The sequence below is a fragment of the Amblyomma americanum genome, chromosome 7, assembly GCF_052857255.1.
Source record: "Amblyomma americanum isolate KBUSLIRL-KWMA chromosome 7, ASM5285725v1, whole genome shotgun sequence".
Classification (NCBI taxonomy): Eukaryota; Metazoa; Arthropoda; class Arachnida; order Ixodida; family Ixodidae; genus Amblyomma; species Amblyomma americanum.
Genome location: NC_135503.1, coordinates 43,193,350 through 43,208,787, shown reverse-complemented (window position 1 = coordinate 43,208,787; position 15,438 = coordinate 43,193,350). Strand labels below are relative to the sequence as shown.

General features: G+C 48.2%; 1 protein-coding gene across 1 annotated transcript in view; it reads left to right on the top strand.

The window, feature by feature from the left end:
* Positions 1-1,477: 1,477 nt before the first annotated feature.
* Positions 1,478-15,438, top strand: part of LOC144097072 (uncharacterized) — a 45,527-nt gene continuing 31,566 nt past the window's right edge. The window contains exon 1 of the mRNA XM_077629858.1: positions 1,478-1,800. The gene's annotated coding sequence lies outside the window, so the exon portion shown is untranslated. The remainder of the gene's footprint in view (positions 1,801-15,438) is intronic.

The following is a 15,438-nucleotide window of genomic DNA, read 5'->3' as shown; positions in this document are numbered from 1 at the left end:
TCCCAAAGCAGTTTCTGATTCATCAGAATGAAAGCCGTACAGCCCTCTGCTGTGACTACCAAAAAGATATACTGTGAACCTCTCCAACCTTAAGGAAGTAGCAGTGCGTTTAAAATAATTTTTTGAGTTGCACAAGGAAGTCCTTTCAAATTGATGTACGGCCGACTGCGGGGACTCAATACTGTCAATCAATTAGGCAGCTGAGCATAGCAAATCATTTATGTTCAGTATCCTGAAATATTATTCGTGGCTTCCGCGGTCGGACATGAGATGCTTATCATGATTTACTTGAATACGCCTTCCTTCAAAGGAATTCAAACCTGCTTGGACGCACCAGCTAGAGATTCTACTAGAGCACATTTTGGTGTAACTAAAGGGCTTAGCTTGTTCAGACACCAATTTTATCCGGTATGCCTGGCTTGCACACTAGGTGAAAGAAACGCTAAATAACTGAAGCTATAGCCACTACAGCCTCTCTACTGCTGCCAGGCTCCCTGTGCATTTCACAATTCAGAATGCCAACGTATACCAAGCCTTGGACATGTTTTTGAGAGTGACTTAGGATAAGAAACTCACAGTAACTACAATCGCTACACTAGCGCCAGCGGTTAAGTTGCTTGCTTTCCCCTTACACGTAAACGTAAGTTCCTTAAGTGACAGCTTTGGACGCGAATGCAGGAATACTGAAAAAAAAAAGATTAAAAACTGATCGGCACATCCCTCTACCTTTGCTCCAGAAGTTTAACGAGCGTTTCTTTCAAGGAAGATTGTACCAACTTAGTTCCGTTCAAAACCAGGGGAACCTGCGCTGCCAAGGTGGCACTGCAATTGTTCCATTCGGTGACTCAAAACTGCTCTTGTCAGCCGCTTGGGCCGCTGCAAACGCGAGAACACATTCTGCGCGATTAGATACCCGCGTTTGGCTGACAGCATTCATTGCCTAGCTTCTCTCGGCGTAGCCCAGGTAGCTGACGCACGGCACGTGCGCCTTCGACAGAGCGCGGAGGCTCACGCCAATAAGCGCCTGAAGGTGGCGCGGAAAAGTACTAATAGTACTACCCAAAACTGCTTGCTCTTCTCGCTAGGCAGTGTGTTATGGCGCTGCAATCGGCACCGCAAACTTCAGCGCAAGTTCCCCATTCGCTTCCTCGCGGTGGGCTAACGCATCTGTTGAAGGCAACGGCTCGCCGCCAACCACGCATCCGAAAGCCCGCCGTTCACTGACAGCACAGCACAACCCAGGGGCCTGAACGCAAACGCGCCGCCGTCTCGCCGCACCCGTTTCCTTCCAATCTTCTTCATTTCTCTCTTTTTTTTTTCCTTCGCTCCCTCTTCCTTCGCTCCGCTCTCTCCGGTCTCGAGACCAAGCTCGGAAAAGGAGAGAGAGAAGGAAAGAGAAGGAGAGAGAGAGGAAGCGAAGGGTCGTCCTCCTCCGCTCGGCGCCCGGCTCCGCAGTCGGAGCGGCACCCAGAGGAGCAGCAGTCAGCCGCGGGTGGGACACCGAGGCGGATGCGGTGTCCGTCTAGTCTACGCGCGCCTCGCGAGCACCGCTGCTACTCCTCAGCCACGCTGCTTCTTAGCCTCCCCCGGTGCTTCGGGGTCGCCGGGGCGTGCGCCTCTGTGTGTCATGTCCTCCCATGAAACGGGACCGCCGTGCGAACTGCGGACGTGGAATACGACGACCACGGCTCGCAGCATGCGTTGTCCGGGCGACGGTGTTGTGGGTGGATGCGGCTGGTTCATGGACTAGCGAAACGGCGGCCCGCTTTTCCTGAAGGACAAGGCTGCTTCTGCACCCAGGTGGGAGTGTGTGTTTGTGTACTTGGTACTCGCGATACCTTCGTTACGTGCAACCTACGCGCCCCGTTGATCTGAACGGCTAGACAAAAGCGATTCCGCAGGGGGGTCAAAGAGGAGAGAGAGAGAGAGAGCCAGGAAAACAACGTGGGAGGGGCCCTTACAAAAATTTCTTTGACTGTCCACAGACTTGTCTATGAAGCCTCTAGACTTTATATAGACAAATCCTGTAGTCTAGTCTATAGACAATGATCTATAGATTTATGGCCATGCGCTTTTAGTAGACTTTTGTCTATATAATATTAATCGACAAAGGAATTATATATAGGAAGGCAGTAGAGTATACAAGAAGCCTATAGACAGTATATAGACCATTTCCATAAGCAGAAGGGGGGGGGGGGGGGGGGGTGGCGAGATGTTTGCTGGAGAAACGAAGAAAAACGAGAGAGAAAAGCTCGAAGCCTATAGCTAGAATTGGGAGGAGGTAAAAGACGCAGCCCGGCTCGTACAGTGGACAGCGCAATACCGCGACTCCATCCGTTTCGTGCATAGTTCGTGAGTTTTGCATGGCGTCATAGAGAAGGTAGCCTTTGCTCATGGCAGCAACGTTCTTCACGCTGTGCCTCGAGGACACTCTAGTTGTGACGGAGGAAAGATGAGCAACGGAAGAATGTGAAAGTAAATGCATAGGATACTGAGCTGTTTACTCCAAATGCATTGGCTGGTGCTACTAGAGGCGCAAACGCCTTGAAAGAAGAACGCGCACGGCGAATGAAAATGTCCTTGCCAGTTTCTCTGCTCTAAAGAAAATCCAAGCGGAAAAAAAGGAGACGAAGGACAACACTGAGAAAGTGTGGAGGAATCGGTGCCTGAAAGCTTCCCTAAAACCGCATTTTTATACTGATGGTCCCGTCTGCGACATTACGCTAGCAGTGGGACAGCAACATAATATAGAAGTGCATTGGTGGGGCCGGAGCACCGCCGGCAGAAAGAAACCGTTTTTGTTTTTTGAGTGAACGTGCCAGTATCCATTTGTCACCAGTAGTCCATTCAAGAGCTCGCGGCGCTCACTTCTGTTTGAAAATATTCAGAACAGGCTCGATGCCCTCCCCCGCCCGCATTAAGAAAAACGCGAAATCGTTTCTTGGAATGCCCTAGTAGAATTTTCTTAGGCTTTGGCAAGAATGCGGATTAAATAAAAAGCCTACGACCGAGCTGTGAAATATGCGAATTTGCGTGTTTTGAAACCGCGACTCTGTTTTATTCGTCTCTTCTGTACAAATGTCAGACATAAAGGTTCGTTTTAAAGTCTTTGAAAAGAATAGCAAGCATTCAGTTTCAGGTCTTTCACATACCAAACAAACTTCTATTGGTCCCGTGCCCTCTTATCACCATGTGATTACTAGGTAGTAAGCTTCCCTCATATCATGCACATGTACACGCATGAAAAGGTGTTCGTATAGCAAAGCCTCACACGTTGTGTTTCTACGGCGCGTTTATGTTGCACATTGACACCGCCAACATGTCGTATTGGGCGCCTTTTCTCACTCGTCGCCGTGGCTCAATGGTTAGGCGCTCGGCTGCTGAGCCCAAGGATGTGGGTTCAATTCCGCGTTTAGATGGAGGCGAAACGCAAAATGCCCGTATATTGTGCGACACCTGGGCACGTTAAATAAACTCAGGTGACAGAAAACAATCCGGAGCCCACCACTGCGGCATGCCTCATTCTTTAGGTGTCTCTTTTGGACGTTAAACCTCCATATATAATACAGTTGAACCTCGTTATAACGAAGTTGAAGGGGCCCGGAGATTACTTCGTTATAGCCGTAACTTCTTTATAACCCGTGCAGACCGAGCTTCCGGGGGGAATCGTCATTCCCTCGCTATATACATTATTTCGTTATAACGAGGTTTGACTACATATGCATGTATTTTCCCTCCTCCCTTCTTCCAATGTTCTTGAGAAACGCGACTGCTCGATACGGTGTTCGAAATCTAACCAGGTCTACAGCCCGAAATAGTAACTTACTTTGCCGGTTGTTTAGAGGGCCAAAACATATACAGACATTATAAACAAAAGTTACGTTTCGAAGGCGTAACAGCTATGGAGCAGATTAGGTGCAAAGGACTGCGTGTAAGCGTTTTTTTTTTTTCACTTGATGTTGATTTGCCGGGTTTTGCTGCTAGCGGTTGCTTAAGTTTCAAAGACTTCACCAGTGGTCCTCACTCTGGCAAAATTCGTAAACGGCGACTATACTCATAAGCCCCGCCGCGGTGGCTCAGTGGTTAGGGCGCTCGACTACTGATCCGGAGTTCCCGGGTTCGAACCCGACCGCGGCGGCTGCGTTTTTATGGAGGGAAAACGCTCAGGCGCCCGTGTGCTGTGCGATGTCAGTGCACGTTAAAGATCCCCAGGTGGTCGAAATTATTACGGAGCCCTCCACTACGGACCTATTTGTTTCTCTCTTCTTTCACTCCCTCCTTTATCCCTTCCCTTACGGCGCGGTTCAGGTGTCCAACGATATATGAGACAGATACTGCGCCATTTCCTTTCCACCAAAAACCAATTATTATTATTATTATTATTATTATACTCATAAGCACCACCTCAGCAATCGAGGGCGACTGCTCCAGGGGTTGTTCTGACTTCGACACTTTCGATTCTATCATTATGGAAAAAAAAAAAAGGTGATCCCGTATTGAGCATCGTCGAATAAGGAACTGTTCACTCTCCTTGGCAAAAGAAAATAATCCTCTGCCACTGCTTAAAGAAAGAGAGAAGAGGTGAGTGAATAATACTCCACATTGATTTCCTTCAGCGTCATTCTTGCTCCACAACAGGTATATTGTATAGTATTAAATTCTTTAGGTGTCCTGTGCCGTATCATGTACTTTATTTCGCCCATCGGTGACCCCAACGTACGCCATTCCACGATGACACCTGTGGGTCACATCTAGCGCAAACCTAGAGCTGTAACCACCCCCCCCCCCCCCCACACACACACACACATACTTTTTTTTGCGGGGCACGAAGCCACTACCGATATCCGCATACGCATTAAACGACCGCAAAAAGATGGCGTCGAACAGTAATACAGGCTTTATATAGGTGAAAATTAGCCGTCATCTTTCAGAGCAAAGCGGTATGGCTGTTAGCAGCTCTCGTGGTGACCCCGCCCTACTATGACATCTGCAATGATAATGCCCGCCAAAATTCTTTATACTAGGCAACAACTTAACAAGTTGATTTTTTCGCCCGGAATCTCAGCAGGTTGAGTCGGCGAAATGGAGAGGAGTTAAGAGGCCCAAATGCCCCAATGCAGCAGAAGCGTATTAGCCATGCGATATAATTGACAGATGAATTTTCAAGGCGACACCGCGACTCTCCAGCGGTACTAACTCGCAGGTTGCGTAAGCACATGAATTGAGAGCGGTCTATGTCTTTTCTTTTCCTACGCAACTTTTCATAAAGTCCGTGTATGCTTCGTAGCTGTTCTCTTCGTCTACTGCCTTTCCTCCTATTCCGCTTCTTCCAAGCTCACCTAGGTATCACGAATAACCTACACCCTCCCGCTTATTCGACCATGCATGCGGTATACAATATTCGTGTTCATGCATGTAATTCACTATTTGTGGATATAGAGGTCTGCAATTTGTTCTTATCCAAGCCCATACACGGACGGACGGACAGAAAAGTGTCGGCGCGTGAAACTTGAAACGTAGCCGCGTAATGCATTAAAAAAAGAACGAATCGGCATTTGGTGGGAAAGTTTTTCACAAATGCAACATTAAAAATAACCTGATGATGAGGGTCCCGCTTTATAAGGCAATCAACGGCGGTTTTTAAAGCAGTGTCAGTGCTTTCCAGCCAATGTCCCCACCTGGTTTCCTACTCTACGTTAGCGTTTGTGCTGATGCAGGAAACAACGACAAGAACGTGCTGTTTATTAATACTTCAGTCCCATATTGTTGAAGACCGAATACGTACGTCACTCATTAAATTCCATCTGCAGCTCAGAATTATCTGCAGTAACTCTGATACACTTGCGTACAATCGCTCCGAAATTTTGCATTTCACAAGTTTTCAAAGCGATCTTTTGGTAAACTAAGACAATTCTTAAAATTTGCTATTAGGACAGATGACAGCAGGCGCGAATTTAGCCGACGCGCTGGCTCTATTCCCAAGGCGTTCGGCTACTTATTGGGCGCTCGACCACAAGTTCGAATAAGGCAACGGCACCCGCAAGTTCGATCTGGGCAAAATGGAGAAACGCCCGCGAGCTATGATTTTGGTAGCAGTATTACGCCCTTCACACTGTGGATTTTTGGATCATTAAACAAACGAATAAAATAAGTAAATACAAAACATCACGTGTTCGAAATTAATGAAGAGCTCTCCACTACGGCACCTCTTATAGCCGACGGTCCAACTTCGGCCGGAAAAACCCGTCATAAAAACAGCACGCAAAAACTCCCAAAAAGAAAAAAAATAGGGAGAAAGCTAAGTGAATCGCTTTACGCCAGCCGTGTTCTGAACATACTGTCCTTTAAGACTTCTGCGCACCCAGATCGAGCGTCGGCCCGCCCGCCAAAAAACGGGAACAAGAAGTTGTGACAAACGGGACGAAGGCTGCGGGCTAGTTATTTTCCCTGGCACTAAGCACCGTGTTGAACGCGCCTCCTGAATATTCATGAGGCGACACCAAAAAAAAAAAGGGGGGGGGGGGCACCCGGGTCCTTCTGTTCCGACTAGGAGGGGGCGGAGAGAAAGCGGACAACCCCCCCCCCCCCTCCTTTCCTTTCTGTCGGCGGGTCGCTTGTTGTTGGGCGCACGAGCGCGACGCTAGAGTCGCGCACTCGCGTGCCTCGTCAACAGATCGATGCAAGAACAGAGCCGGCGGCACTCCATCAGGGGTGACCGGGGAACCCTTTGCTCGCTATACTCGGGCGTCGTCGCGAGCCCCTCTTGCATCCGCTTCACGTGAGCCTCGAGCATGACCGCCTTGAGTGCAATTCCGTCCCCGCTGAGGCAGGACACGGTCCGGTCGGCCGCGGACGAGGAGGTCCGTTAAGTGGATCAAGAGAGAGAGAAAATCTTCAGCACAAGGAAGGGTAGAGAAGTCAATTTGGAGAACTTGTCTCTGGTCTGCGTGCGCTCCACTGTAGGAAGGGAGAGAAGTCTGATAACAAGAGGGAGTTGGTAAGAATGAGAGGTGTACGTGGTTTATCATAGTCATGATCATAGGCGTGCACCATAAGTCGGCACAGTAATGGTCATAGGAGTGCATCCTCAGAGCCGTCATAGTCATGATCAAAACGATAAAATTAATTTGAGCACCCTCTAGAACAAAATCCCCCTCCCAATTAACCTCCAATTATATATATATATATATATATATATATATATATATATATATATATATATATATATATATATATATATATATATATATATATATATATATGTATATATATATATATATATATATATATATATATATATATATATATATATATTTCTTCTTTGGCACCAACTGCGCAAGGAGAAGTACCACGATTTGAAGGTTATAGAAGTAAAGAACTTTTCCTGATGTGATGCTCACTTATTATCTAATAACAATTAAGGTACGCGATGGAGAAATCGAGCGGCTAGATAAACTCGCGTATTTCGTTTAGCCTTATCGCAGAATATAAACTGCGGTATAGTCGTTTAATCTAGTAAGTTAAGCCTAACATGATTATTTTCAAAACGTATCAGAAACACACACTAATAGCGTACGCTTACTCAGAGGAGACAGCTTGAGTACTTTCCGACCGGCTGGTTTTATGAAAGTAGACAACCATTGATATCGGAGAGCGGGCTCTGAGACCGCAAAGTAGGTTGCCGTATGCATACGCAAGGCACGCGTGAGTTAGGGGCGGCCTGCTTTCAGGGAGTCGCAAAACAGGCTCAGTTCAGCGAGCAGACAGGGCCATCTGGTTGTGCAAGTTAATATTTGCAGTCGTCTTTGCTCCTTTCACGTCCGCTTCAGCTGGCGCGCTGCCCACGATTGACATTGCTAAGGGAAATGAGTGCAAGCAGAGCGCCAGGGTGCCGGTTCTATGCGAGACTCACACTTACTCGTTGCAAAGACACTGCTGCCTATAATCGGATACAACTCAAGAACGAAACGGCTTTTCCCCGACAAAGGACCCCCTTCCAGCCAATGGCGTCGGGCGAGTCTCATGAGCCTGCTAGCGCGATAGTGTAGAGAGTGGCCGATGAACGGGGATAGTCCACTCCTTCAGTGGTCGGGGACAGTCCCCACCCTGCAATGTCACGCTAACAGGTTCATGACAATCGACCGACGCCATTGGCTGGAAAGGGGTCATTTGACGGGGAAAAGCCGCTTCGTTCTTGAGTTGTATCCGACTAAAGAAAGCCAAAGCGAAGTGGAGCGAGCCTGAAGGCGAGTACGGTCTTCTTATGTGTCGACCCACATGTGTGCTGACACCATTCTGTAGACATTATCGTAAATTTCAGGCTATCTACTCAGAAATTATTCCGGAAAAAAACGTCGTGACATGCTGAAAAGGTAGAGGACTTACAGCAACAACGTAGAAGCAGCGAGCTGTTTTTTCAGAGTTAGAAGGGCTTCGTACTCTATTACTCTGCGCTTATAAGGGAGACCAATGAACATGTGGGGCATTATGGACCATTCCCGACAACGAGCGTTTCCTTATGAGAAGCGATGATGATAATATTCAGCATCAAATTTTTTTCACCGTTACAAGGTCCCATCACTAATGCTGCCGGGAAGTATGAAACACCATCAGTTTCATCCTCCCACCATGCCCTAATACTCACGGTCGAAGACTAATCGAATTTAATGGGGCCCGAACCTGGAGTGGAATTCCTGATGATTTAAAACTTAGAAGAAGTAACTTAAAAGCAAACTTGAAAGAGAGAGAGAGAACGCGAGAAAAAGAAAGAAAAAAGGAAAGAAAGACAGAAAGAAAGAAATAAAGAAAGAGAACAGTGTCGCCACCAACTTTCCGCGGCCTACACAGCCCTTAAATTTTCTCTTTTTGAAGTGTTTTTCATGTGGGCGGTACGCCACAGTAAAGCATGGTCGCCATACCTCTGGCCAGCGGGTACTAGGGCGTCATCACTTTATCCCAAGAATTATTCCTAAAGACGCCGATTCGAGCCGATACTGCACTCGCCCATTCATTCACTCATCGATGGTCCTTACATAGCCGTTACACTATGCCCAGAAAGAGAAATAGGATTTAGCAGCTGGTATATGCGGTTTAACGTCCCCAAGCTGCAAATGGGCTATGAGAGGCGCAGTAGTGGAGCGCTCCGGATTAATTTTGACCACCTGCGGTTCTTTAACGTGCACTCACATCACACAGTACAAGACAGTTCTTCGGTTGCATTTCGCTCCCATCCAACTGCGGCCGTCTCGCTTGGGATTCGAACCTGCATCCTGCAGTTCAGCAGCCGAAGTCCAAAGGTACGGAGCCGCCGCGGCTAGCGTGAGAGATGCGCCGGTGCTTGAAGGTTAGGTTGCTCATGCTGAAGCGTACTTCGATCACGCGACTTGGAATGTCAAGTTTTTAATGTAAGTTTTCACATGCACACACACAAAAAAATCTGAGGGGCTCCGAGAGACAGAACTTGAAAGTAAAATCCTGCTTACTCGCTTCAAAAACCTTAGTCTTCACGATGAGGCAGAAAATATGGGACACGGCACAAATGTGCGCAAAATACCCTTTCCCTTTTTACTGAAGAAAATTTCTGCGCTCTTCTTTTTGAAAACGTAAAGCAATAATAGTGATTTCGAACTGTTTGCATTAACTATTCGGAGGGCTCTTCGCGTCTTGTGCATTCGTCTAAACAGAAAGGATTAAAAACGGAGTAAACTGTCCTCTAGCGATCTCCCATTTATAAAATGGAGTGCCCTAGAGGACACATTACTCCGTTTTTACTCCCATACAGGCGTATTCTTGTTGATAGTGTGCCTTACGCGCTTCAATTGACGTCGAAACGGCAGCACTCAAGAAGCCTGTGAACCGGCAAAATAAACACGCACCGTTAATTTTTTTTTCTTCTTTTTCTTTACGTTGCAAATAACAGAAAATTTCCCATCAAGGAGCTGCCCGGCATTCGAGCAAAACCCCGAATCAAGTGTAGCTCGAGTACTATACAGCCCAAAGTAGTGTTGAGGCCTCAAGTGCGAGGTCCGACGGCCGAGCCCTTTACAAGACCATCAGAAGGGTTCTATCCCTCGCTCCCTGGCCTTGCCGCTTATTGATCGAAACCACTTTTCGCAACAGAGTCATTCATCTTCGAGCGATTGTCGCTTCCAGGCATAACCTTTCTTTACTTTTCTATCTTCGCGCGCCTCTGGCCTCCTTTCCTTTTTGATGCATGTCTTGCTTTCGTGCGCTTCATTCCCCCATTTCTGACTTGCGCGAGGAGAGTCGCGATCATTCTTCATCACGATCAGTTAGCGCAGACTTCGTTAATGGTGTTCCCTCTCTGGCAGCTTAAGCAGGCTTGGTATTAGTTAACGCCTTGCATCGGACACCGAAAGCCTTGCAAACGCGCGCTTATGAGGAAAACGGTCTGTGTAACGTAGTCAGTAATGGTTTAAGTTGACAACGAACATTTTTTTTTTGTAATAGCTGTGTTCTCAGTAATGTCAGAGTTACCATAAGTGCACTGATGGATGTTTTCGAAGCCCCATGTTCTTCAGATAAAATACTTTCGTTATTTAGAAAGCGGGGCATAAGCGCCAAACAAAAAATAGGATAACACGAGACATGAGTGCAAAGTAATTGGCACCGAGTCAATGAGAATGAACGAAAAGATAGCGGTTCAAGGTGATCAGTGTTTCATTCATTCATTCAATAAATCAATGAATCTCCTGAAATTGCATCTTGCTGTAAGCAGCGAGAGGCATTCATTATACAGGGTCACAGCAGCAGGCAAACTAGGATTGCATACCTGCTTAGGTAAGCGCTAGTTAGCGGTAGTTATTACTAACGCAGAGGCTGTAGCGCGCGAGGCGAGTGGAAGGCAAAGGAAAGAAATAGGAAGGAAAAAAGGAACAGGAGAGCTGCAGTTTTACAGGCCGAAACCGGGGTGCCCAAAGGGCAAGACATCAATATTCCACGACCCGCTTCGCTCTTGTCGGGACACGGGGGAAGTATAGAGGGCGAGGAGAAATGTGGAGGAGGGCAGAACAACGGGGGGGGGGGGTGCAATGGGTTGTCGCCTCTGTAAGCCGCCGCCACAGGAGCAAGCGCTCATAACGCGACGCCCAAAAAGCGCGCGAATGGCAGGAAGGATGTTGCCAGCGCCGTTCCATTTGCATTCCCCCGACCGCGCCGCGCGGCCCTCTCGTCTTTCTCTTCCGTCCATCCGTCCGGCGAGAGGGGAAATGCGCGCGAAGGAAAAAAAAACGAAGCTGACGAGGCGCTCGAGTTTTTAAAAGCGCGCACGACGCTGCTCGTCTTGCCCTTTTGGTCGCGGCAGTAATAATCCAGGCCTCTGCTTTCGGCTGCGCGCAAGCACCAAAGTGTCGCAGCCGGGGCACGCTTTTTGCTGCTCCGTGTATTGATCGGAACAAGAAATGGAAAAAAGGAGAAGGTTCTGCCGAGTCAGCAACCGAAAGCTCGTGCTGTCGGGGTCCGCAACTTTTAATCGGGATCAGCGAAAATGCTGATCCCGCTGAACGCTGACTTCTTGAAACGATAATAACAATAACAGGAGGAGGAGGAAAGCTTTTACGAAGAAATGGCGCAGGCTAGGGCAATCTTCGAAAGGCGCATAGGAGACAAAAACGACGAAAAAATGTAATGACGGTTTGCAAGGAAACAAGCTTTAGCAGGATTTTTGTGGAAATTTTTGTGTTTCTCATGGCACGGTGAACAGGAAATGAGTTTTTCGCAGTGAAGTATTCTTTTATTCTTTTCTTTCCCGGCCTAAGCTACCTTTTACAGCGTGTCGTTCTTACATCGACGTTACCTTTCACGCACTTAGACACTGGAAATGCAATTCAGTGAACGCGCAACTCATAGTATAAAAGAAATCCAAAACTTTCAGCCGTTCGACCCACCCACGGCGCCGACGCCAAAGAAAGTTCTCTCTGCAGTTATTGCTCTACAACGAAATCCTCTTTTAGCGAAGATTCTGCGAACATTAATTTGAACCAACTGAGGTTTTTTAACGTGCGCTGACATCGTACAGCACAATGAGTTTTTTTGCATTTCGCCTCCATCTTGCTTTGGTGTAAACGTTTTGAATGTGTAGCGCACTGGTTGTAACCGGAGCGAAGGTAACATTCTGCTCAAAAGGAAAGGTATTTCTGTGCCAAGAGTGCATGTTTAGTGACATATAACTACCATCAGGAAGCAGATATTCTTTGCTAGGCTTAAACTTCCACCAAACAGAGACAAAACCAAAAAATAAAGGTCGTCGCAGTACTTATATTGTCTGTGCGGTAACACACATATGTTCTTGCACCGCAGCGGTGGCCTTGTATGCGGGAATGTGGGGGGTGCCAATGCCACTACATACTTTAGATTGGGAGAAGAAAAATATCACGGCAACGGTGAAGCTCAATCACAGCTGCTACCACGAGGCGAACAGTGTCCCCCTCGCGTTTACGGGTCTGTCAGCCGAAGGACAAGCTTGCTTCAAGAGAGGTTAGAAAATGCAATGTTCTTCTGTGAGCAAATACTCTGCCAGCTTGTGCTTAGTGACCATATAGTCGCTGAAATATTTCACTTACACGTGTGAGCGTGCATTGCTTGTGCTCATTTATATTATTATACTTATACTGATGCTTATGGCCATGCTAAATTGCTGCTCTTTTCATTTTGCTTATGCCCTCACGAAAACCGTGTAATATTGTGAAGCTTAAAGAGGTCGTCAGCAAGTCGAAAGCCGAATTCACCAAGCTGCACGGTCGACCGAAAGAACGCGTGACGACTGCCGGTCGCCTCGTTTACCATCGTTAGACTCTGCACGGTCACCAGCTTAGTCAAGAGTCACTCGGATACGCAAACATCTCCGCGAACATTCTACCCCTCATTAGCTGATGCCAGTTTTAGCTCGCGCAGCCCTGCAAGAAGGTAGTGATGTTTTTAACGCGCTCATTAAGCGGACAATAAATCCAAGTCCCGCTTTCCATCATCAGGCGCTGCATAGGTCAAGCGCGTGGCTTGACCCGAGTATGGCACACAGATTAAATTTAAAAAAGTACAGCTGAGTGTTCCGGCTTATGGGGTTTTTATAGGGGAAATAAATAGTTTCTCCCCGCTTAACCGCGGCCGACTCAAGTTCAGAACCACCAGACCCCACCCCGTGATCACGTACGCTACCGAGCGCACGTCAACCACGGTGGTCCTTGCTCTGACGGAACAAAGGAACGACACATTGGCTGACAAAAACAGGCATTTATTGCTACAACAACAATAACGCCAGCTAGCAACAAAATACGCTGAGGAATCGAGGTCGTCCAACTCACGAGCAAGATTGCGAGCGAATGTTCGACCACGCTAGGGCAAAGGATACTCCGCGGCTGGACGGGACGAAATACGGGAGCAAGTCTCCCGCCGCTCCCTCGCCCCGCTGGCGAAGAGCGGAGCCGCGAGCGACACGTCCGCTCGCGCTGACGATCCCCGCCGAAGAGGCTTTCTCTCCCGCGCAAGCCATGCATCTCTCGCGCTGCGAAGCTGGCGCCCTCTCTTGTTAGTTAAGGTAAATAACCAGGGAATGCGCCCCTCCTCGAGGCGAGCCTGCTGCTGCACGATGCATCGAGGGAAAGCAAACGAAAAGGGGGCACCGGGGCGAGTCCCCACAGGCTCTAGCGTAAGGGCGGATTGTGTGGGGCGACTGAGTATACACAGTCGTTTTTGAAGCGTGTACAACGCCCGTCGTAAGACCGAAAGAAAATGGCAATTATTTTCTTCGAATTTATCGAAAATGCTTAATAAATGGTGTAGAGAAAACAACGCAGAGACAGGTAAGAGAGTTACTCGACACGCATTTCCTTCCTCCTGTCTCCGTTTTCTTTTCTTAACGCGACTTCGCAGCAACTAGGCCGCAAACTATACAGAAACTAGGCAGCAACTAGAGAGAAGCTACAGAGCAAACAGTTGTCAAGATGGGGCCATCATATCGACCTGCTTACTACCAATGACGCGAAGTCAGATACCTCATAGCATGGCTGGTGAAGAAAGAGCGTGGGGAAGGAGGTATAGTCAGAAGGGGATTCACGTTGGCCACCCTGGACTGGAAAATGGGAAAGAGAGAGTGTAAAGGAGAGAAACGAAATATAATGGGGAATTAAGGATGAAGCACGCATACATACGGATGCGAAGAGTTATGTCGGACACCAGGACAAGCTCTGAATACAGGGCGACCAGTTCACCGTGTAACTGAGAAAGGCGGCGACGATGATGAGGAAAATGATACAAGCAGAAATCACCGTCGATCGAGCGAAACGCTAAAACTCCGCGCTCATATTTTTTCGACAAAAAATATGAGCGTGATATTAAAACGGAAGCTGACCAAGTAGTGGCGCTTCTCAGAAAGATTACGGCGCAAAGCAACAAGGACAAGGCGAACAAGCCGAATACTGAGCTCGTGTGTTTTGTTGTCTATGCTTTTTTTTCATTCTCTATGTAACGTCAAACTACCAATGCTTCAGCATGAATTCCATGAAATGAATTCCACACACGTATTATATTTGTAAATTTAATTAGTGAATTCCACGAATGAATTCCATACTAGACGCGTGACACAACAGCGACAGTACGTTATACAATCTTCGACCTATTCCGTAAAGTAACACCAAATATCCCGTTCCTTTCCCGGAATTTTCCTCATCTGCTTTTCATCTCGACTTTCTGCTGACTTGCACTCTCCCCCAGAAGATCTTCGCAGCTCCCGCATGAATTCGATAAAGTGAATACCGCACACGAATTCCACAGTGGACGTATACAGCAGAACAGCGTCACAGATACGCTACACGAGCTTCGAGACATGCTTCGCAAAAGAAACCCCCAAGTATTTCGTTTCTTCTCTCCCAGCCGGTCTCCTCCTCTCCTCTCCGCTGACTTGCGCCTTCCTCCAGAGGAGGATGGAACCCAGAGGGGCCGCATTATAAATTCCATGCGCGCCGTGTTACCGGCGGGGTCCCTATGGCGAGGGGCGCGGTCCCCAGGCTCCGGCCGCAATCACGAGGAACTACGCTAGCGCCACGAAGCTGCGAGAGAACTGTGAGCGTGCTCTGAATGCGGGCCCACTTCACTAACATCGACCGCGATGCCGGCGGCATCGGCTTCACGCTTTCAAGGGCCTCGTCGGGTTGTGTCGCTCTCGCCCTGCCAGCTAAGCGGGCCGGCAGGGCCCGTATTACACACAGTGGCCGAGCTGTGCGGGCGAGAGCTGGCAAGTGGGACTTTCGATTGGGCCCTGATTGGATTTGCTCAACTCGCCTCGTTTGGCGCCGACAAGCTGCCACTTTTCTCCCCCTTTTTTGTTCCGCGGCCTGGGCAGATAAAGGTAGTAGGATTGTTGGCACCGTTTCCATTCGAGTGCCGCGCCTTGCTTTCCGTAAACCAGTCGCCAAGTTTAGCCGC